Source organism: Epargyreus clarus, unplaced genomic scaffold, assembly GCF_041222505.1.
Source record: "Epargyreus clarus isolate Ecla_fem2 unplaced genomic scaffold, WU_Ecla_fem_2.2 ptg000036l, whole genome shotgun sequence".
NCBI lineage: Eukaryota > Metazoa > Arthropoda > Insecta > Lepidoptera > Hesperiidae > Epargyreus > Epargyreus clarus.
The window spans coordinates 90,685-99,038 of NW_027332241.1; positions in this window are offsets into that span (position 1 = coordinate 90,685).

Below are 8,354 nucleotides of genomic sequence, written 5' to 3' on the forward strand. Positions count from 1 at the left end.
GTTAAAGTTACATGATGCAACCGATCCTATATTTAACAAAACATAAATTTAAAAAACAAAATAAAAAAAAATAACTGAGTCGCCAATTAATATCTGAATCATCTATTTATTTATTTATTTATTGCATTACCGACATAAGAAGCAGTGTGTACAATCTGAGATTTACGTTATTTATGAAACTCCCGTACAAATTTTCATATTTCTATACCAATAGTTTTTAGTAGCTTCATCTGTTAGTGTTGAGTTATATGATGATAGATGCGTTATTAGCCACGAGGGTTAAATGAAATATTTCCTTACAATTACTATATCTCGTTTAAAATGTCAATGATGTAAATGTAAATAAAATGTACACAAGAAAAATGCATTTAAGACAAGCTTGTTCCCACTCAATTCGACATTGACATCTCCCTTCTAGCGGATCATAACCCTTGAGTTTTACATTTAAACATAATATGAAAAAATATGACTTACTGCATGGACTGCCTGTATACAAATTCTATATTACCATTCCTAAAACATATATTTTTACATGAAGGCACTCGTAGAAGTAACTTTAATATTGTATTATCGACTTCGTTTGCCGTTACATTTTAAGATCTGATGTTGTAACCTAAATGTAAATTGAGAACCAGCCAAAGACTGAAAATGTTTTGACGCGTTCATTTTCAAAATAAAATGAAAATTTCAAAATGTGAAATTGTACATATATAAATAGTTAACAACTTTATTATTTAAAACACAGAATTGTAAACCAAACTTGTGAAGTCGCTTCGATTGTGTAAAGCAATCAAAAACATTGTCGACACGTTGCGGTAGTCTTCGGCAACTAACTCCATATGGAAACTAGATGTCATTCCGTCTATGCGAAGAACTCATTTAATGTAAGCCTACGCTACGGTCAACTATACGATTTACCTGCGCAGGTTTACCAGTACAGTAGTACCCTTAGTATGAGTTTTTACGTTTTGCCAAAGATGACTGTTTTTGTAATTGTTTATGGTGGTGTTTGTTGGTGCCCCTAACGGACAGTATCGGAATTAAAATTCAGCAGTATAAGTTGCAAAAACAGAACTATAACGCTATCAAAATTAAATTGAAAATGTAAAAATAAATGCATTCTATTTATATTTGTAAAATTAAATGTCGTTACAATTGACTATTTAGTTTTTAAAACTCATAATTCGAAATGTTAGTTTCGATACGGTCCACGGGGGCGCTGTTTGAGCGAATACGTGAACGGTGAACGTTTTCGAACAAACGTAAAAACGTATACTAAGGGGTTATGGATTATAGACATAATTTATAATTGTCTAATAGTGCATAGCACTAACTTGATATGACGAGACCCACACTGGGTTTGCAACGGATACAGTGCAATAAATAAATAGATATCGAATGTATAGTTTAGAATTAAATCGGTTGAAAACTCAAAATTCCAATATTTAAAAAAAAAATCATCTAAAAAATCGGGCTTTGAAAATTGGTGGAACTATAATTGGGCCATTACAAACGTGTGAACTGAGTGATAAATCATTTTTATCAGATCTCTCGTTCACACTTCTAGTGTTGTGTGTAACAACAAAGGGATTTGTTGATAGTCAATAACAGATAATCAATGAAAGGTTAAGGAAATAATGCGAAATATTTTTAGGATGGTTTTTATTATATCTCTGGATTTATTATATTGAATTGGAATTTCGAGTTTTTATCCTATGTCCCCGTGTGAGGACATAATTTTATGATATTGAAATATGTGTTCAAGTGGTTGTCGTACAGTGACGTATGCTGACGGGCTTGCCATGAAAATTATTCAACTATCGCCTGATACTAACTAAGAGATGGCGCCACTATTCTGAATCACGCTATTGAAGTTTTCTCAACATCATGTATATATACAAACTTATACTATCGTTTGAAATTGCAGTCTTTTGTATGCAGAAATTGGATTAATTGATTATTAGTAACATGCATTAGTCAGACAAATTGACTAATATACGTCAAATTTAATTAAAAAATCTTTCAAAACATAATTTGTGACTGATTCATAATTAGAACATCTGTGTATGTTAATTAATTAACTGTTATTTAAACCTAAAAATCTTATATACAGCATTTAACCATCACAATATAAATTTACATAAATATCTCTCACATTATTTATAATTCGTTAAATTTCCTCATTGCAGCCACGTCGCGTCACGATATTCCGACAGCCTCGTCTCCTCGTCGATATGTAAAAATATGTCGCATGTAATATATATGAAAGGACGCCAAGTGCCTAATGATATAATTAATAAGATTGCATATATGTAAAAAGCACAAAATGTACATTAACCAACGCTGTCCTCTGTATAGTATATAATAATACAATAGTAAATAAAATTATTAGAAATGTGTTCGATTCTTATAATAAATCAATGTTTATTTGCCTCGTTAGTAAAAAAAAGGTGTACTTATGCACCACCAGAACGGATGTGTTACAAATAAATTATGTGTTACATCGGCGCGCCGAACTTCGTCCTACATTAAAAAAATACTGATCTGTTTTGTCAAACGCAAAAATGTATAACTTCAATAATAAGAACATGTTTGTCTGTTATTTCAAATTTCTCGTACGTTATCTAGCTCATTTATTTGAATTTATTATTGTTTTACGTATTATATTAAAGTATATTATATCACTACAATGAATACTGTAGTTTTTATTCTGCCTATGTCCCGGTTTCTCATATTGTTTTTTAAAATCCGGTCATATTGCGTAGTTAATTTGAAAATTCAGACAAACAAAACAAATTAAGTCCAATTAAAAGAAAAAATAATATTTTTGTTAATGAGTCAAAATTAAGCATTAAAATTCTGATGAAAATGTCTTAAGAAATATTATCCACTGTTCTTATTGTGGTACTGTTATTTACAATTATTTTAATATACTTGTGGAAAGGCATGTTGATTTAACACGAATGGGAGGATTTTTTGAAAACGATGTAGTCTCAATGCATAGCGTTGAGTAACTGTAAAAGGCTTGTATTTCGCCTCTATGGCGCTTGTATTGTACCTACATAACGCCTATACGCCTACGTAGCGCCTGTATTATGCCTGCATAGCGCTCGTATTGCGCCTACATAGCGCTTGTAAAGTTAATAGAACAGAACACTAATAATGTATCTACGTAGCGCGTGTAAACTACGTAACTAGCATCTGTATTGTGCCTACATATCGCGTGTAATAGTTACATTTCGCCTTAACAGTGCCTAAATGTCTGTATGGCGCTTGTATTGTGCCTACAAAACGCTTGTATTGTGCCTGCATCGTTTAAAAACCAACGGATTGTATATTTTTTCATAAGATTTATGCATTGATAGAAATATTTCTGCACTAGAATATGTCTCGGCTTCGACTGACGTTCTTCAGCTCATGTATTTTTATTATAGTTTTTATGTTCCCGCGAGTCGAGCTTGCATACAATATTTCCATTAATTTCTTAAGTAGATTATACGTTGTGTGCACTATTTACGAAACTGTATATTATTTCGATTCCTTAGCGTATAGATTTGTATAAGTTACTATAGATTATTTGTATAAATTTCGTATGTATTTATGAATGTTGAACTATTTTGTTCTGATTTTGAATAACAGTTTGACAAAGATTTAAATTGATGGATACGCTCATTAAAAAAATAAAATTACTTAATATTTTTTAGATACTACAACATATGGTATGAACCGCAAAAGGTTCTATCACTTTCTGAAAATAGAATGTGTCTTTTCATTCGGTCAAGTGAATGAATTATTTCAAATTGTAGACCAAATTGAATGAGTGAGCTGATTTATTTAAATCTTTGTTTTAAACAGTGTTAATGTATATGTATGCAGGTGTTTTTTGTGATTTACCAGAAATTTAATATTTGCTCACACCTGTTTATGTATTTTCAGTGTATATCATTATTTTAAACGTAATTTAAAAACCATTTTGTTTTTGTTTAGAAGTAAAGAAATTTATGGTTTTGTAAACAAAATTATATACCTTCTGCCATTTTGTAAATAATGTAATATAATTATATAATTTTAATAATATATTCGTAAACAAAGTACCTTGCGTCGTATAAATAAGGTAATTTTGTGATTAGTAATAAAATGGGTTTGGTTCAAATAAACATTGTAAAATAACTTGGTTCTTTTATTTTTAAATGATTTCATATATTGTTCTGTAGGCTACCCACATTACATTAATAATAAATTAATCTATCTATTTTTCATACCCTTGAGTGACAAGAGTTGTTCACCCTTAACATTTTTTTTATTTATATGGCAACACAACGTTTGCCGGGTCAGCTAGTATACAAATATTACACTACACAAATATAATATATAATATCCAATTATTCGGGCTTATTTATATATTTATTAACAGAATAGACGCTCTAATAAACTAAAATGTAATTAAGATTACAATAAATTCTTATAGAGAAAGATCAGCTATAAACCTTGTCATTATAATAATGGTTAATATCAATATTTATAAAAGTACACTTCAAGTATTTACATATTATTAACAATGTTATACTCAAAGTAATAGCTATTAATTTGAATTAATTTATCACAATTATTTGTTATTTCGATAATATAGTCTTTATCTTCAAACAGAAAGCCCTATAAGCCATCTAACATGATATCGTCACTGGAAAATCTAAAAGTCGCAAAAGGGTGACTTTACAGGACAGCGATTTAGTTTTTTTTTCAGAAACAAACATATTGATAATATTTTTATTGTTCTCTTTATTTTGATATCTTTGTTTTCTTGTATCTTCATCACAAGTACCGTATCAACCCTAATAAGACCATTATCAATGTTATCTAGGCTGATCCTCTTTGCTGTCAATTCTGTTGCTGACGTCATTGCGTTCAACAAGTAGTCCAGCTCGGAGCAGCAACTCTATGAAGGGGCGGCGACGGGCGCGATGCTGGTACACTGCTGATCGCACTCCTGGGGATAAATAATTTTTGATAAAAAATAATTGGCCAAGTGTTCCCCTGCTAAGTTGGAACGCCTCGGAGAAATATGTCTTTTACCACATCCTTTAAAGCAGAACGTGCGGTCACAACTACAAACATATACTCCGTAGTAACGTAACGGCACACTGACGCAACCTATGTTCCCACAGGCAGCGGAGGGTGCACGGGGGGGGGGGGATGGGCGCTGTCTTCGTCCCGCTGATATCTACAATTTGCTTTTGCGACGCGACTTTCTATATTCAGAGCGGACTAGCAGTATGGTGCGGACTATACGTGTCTCACTCACACATGGAGGCTTCCGTACCACCAAATGTTCACACAAGTAACGACATCTATTGGAAGTTCTGTATACTACCGATGTGCGATGCATACTGTGACAATTTATTATATGTGAACACAGATGGCGTTAATAACGTCTGGGCGTTGATTTCTTGTGGACACCCGTTATATTCAACGATTTCATTTTTAGTATTTGTTGTTATAGCGACTAACGTTATATACATATACATTGTAAAAATATCAAATGTGTACATATTAGATGTTTGGCGCGGATTATACCTTACAAAGGGATCTACCACCCTGAAATCAGTATCACCACCGTGCACTCAACACACGCCCTAATAAATAAAGTATGTTACTTGCTTTTCTTTTCTATGGTTATAACTCACGTGTGGTGGTCTTCAGTTCCCTGGTGGTGGTCTGCGGGCCCAGCTCGTACAGCACCTGCAGGTCCGCGTGGTTGCCGAAGCGGAACCCGAAACCGAACCGGTGGTCGCGTCCTTATCAAACAATTGTCGGTTAAAGGGTAGGTCATCAACAAACCCATTACCGTCCCACTGCTGGGCACGGGTCTCCTCTCATAATGAGAAGGATAAGGCCATAGGTTGTTAGTTAGTAATGCACATTGTTAAAGTTTGCTGTACTTATCTATAATTAAGATCATGTATAACATATTTTAAGGTTTAGTATTTAATCATAGTCAAACATGTAATCTTGTTGATAAGTCTTAATAAATAAATAAATAAATAAATAAATAGGCCACCGCGCTGGACATGTGCGTATTGGTAGACTTTGCATACCTTTGAGATTTTTTTTTATAAATCTCTCTGGTATGCAGGTTTTCTCACGATGTTTTCCTTCACCCTTTAGCAAGTGATAATTAATTTCTAATACGCACATGACTGAAAAATCAGAGGTACGTGCCTGGGATTTGAACCTCGGACCCCTCGATCGAGAGGCCGATTTTCTTAACCACTAGGCTATCACTGCTTGCGGTAAAGGGTAGGTTAGGTTATGTTCGATATGTTTCAGTAATACAAGTTACCATTTTAGGAACGTCGCACTTTGGTAAAGAGATATCTCCCGACAAAAGTCTCCGTTTTTTATAATAAAGGAGTAGCAGACGAGCATGCAGTCCACCTGATGGTAAGTGGCTACTGCCGTAATCAACCCCATCCAGGATCAGATCCTACCTGAGGTCGGTCACAGATGCACCGCTACCGCCAAGGACCAAGCTGGGACTCCTCGGATCGGATCGGATGTCTCCCTTACCACACCTTTCAAACCAGAACACAGCAGCGCTTAGCATTTTTGTTATTAGACAGAAATAGGTGTGGCGGTGGTGCCGCCGGATTCGAACCACAACGGGTTCTACCACCTTTAAAGCTTCAAAACCAAAGTTATATGCAGAATGTTGAAAAAACGTCGATAGCGTGATTCAGAAACGCCATCTCTGGATGAATTATGGAGAGTTGCCGCAGTGGTTTCAAAAATCTTTATTTCTTAGGTAGATATACCTACTCGTATTTCTTTAATGTTCAAAAAACTACCTTAAAATTATAAGCTTATTAATTATTATTATTTTTTAATATATGTAATATAAGTACTGAGATTTTTATTGTGTTTGGCAACTGTGACAAAAATTTTATACTAAAGTGTTTCATCCTTGAAATCGCGTGTGGCGAATAAGACTTCAACGAATGATTTATCACTTAAATAAACTAAATAACATTACTGTTTGAAAATAAAAACCACGCTGTTACAGTTAATTAAACTAAAAAAGTTGTTCCAATCTAGTAACTTTGCCATGACCATTCTCTAAGGCGCTCGAATACCGCTTCGAAAATCGTTAATCCTGATGATCCTGATAAGGACAATGGGACAATTTTTTTAAAATTTTGAATGAAACTGACCGTCCTAAGTGGGTGAAAATCGAGTTCTAAGATTCCGATACATACATACAGGTCAAGCTAATAATAAAAGCGTGGTAAAAACAGCTAATTGCGTCCAACCATGTGTGAAATATAAGTTATATGTTTTATGTAGGTTGTATAAATTCACTTATGTATATTTTTAAGTTTTCGTATTTAATACACTTGAGTTTATTTCAATACATACCGATTACTATACGCGGTGTGAATCCAAAAATCGCGGCGAAGCCTGTACCGACGTCCTCGGGTACCACCAGGAACGCCCCTTGCACTGAGCAACCTGCATTTATTATAAAATAGGAGTAGCAGACGAGTATGCAGTCTGATGGTAAGCTACTGCCGCCCAGATAGGTTAGGACAGAAATAAGGTCGGCCACAGATGCGCCGCTACCACTGAGGACTAAGCTGGAACGCGTCGGAAAAGTATGTCTCCCTTACCACACCCTTCAAACCAGAACACCGCAGTACTTAACTCTGCTGTAATTAGACAGGAATGGGTGTGGCGGTGGTGCTGCCGGAGTGTAACCACAAAGAGTACCACATTCAAACATAATTACAGGTAGCCAAATATTTGAAAAAAAAGTTTTCAAAGGTATGTGAAGTCTACTAATTCGCACTTGGCCAGCGAAGTGGACTATGAACTATGGCCTAATCCTTCTCTGAGAAGAAACCCGTGCCCAGCAGTGAGGCAGTAATGGGTTGATGATAATAGATTAAAAGGTTTTTTTTTCTTAACTTCTCTGTTCATATTCAAATCAAAATTATTCTCAAAAATACATTGCAAATGAGATTTTTAATTTTAAACTAAAATATCGAAGAGATATCAATAAAATCGATAAATACAGAAACAGTAAACACCAACAAACATACCTCGTTACAAGAACAACACACACACACAATGATGTGCCGAGTACTTTAGTACTGACATAAAAAAGAATCGAGTACTCGAGTTCAGAGTATTCACAATGTACTCGAGTAGTTACGAAGTACTCGAGTACTTTGTAACATACAATCCAATAGCACGACCAAAAAAAAGTGCCTAAAGTACTAAATTAAACTTTATTTTACGAGTACCGTCAGTATTCGAGTATCACTGGTACTCGAGTATCACCTATTAGTACTCGTGTA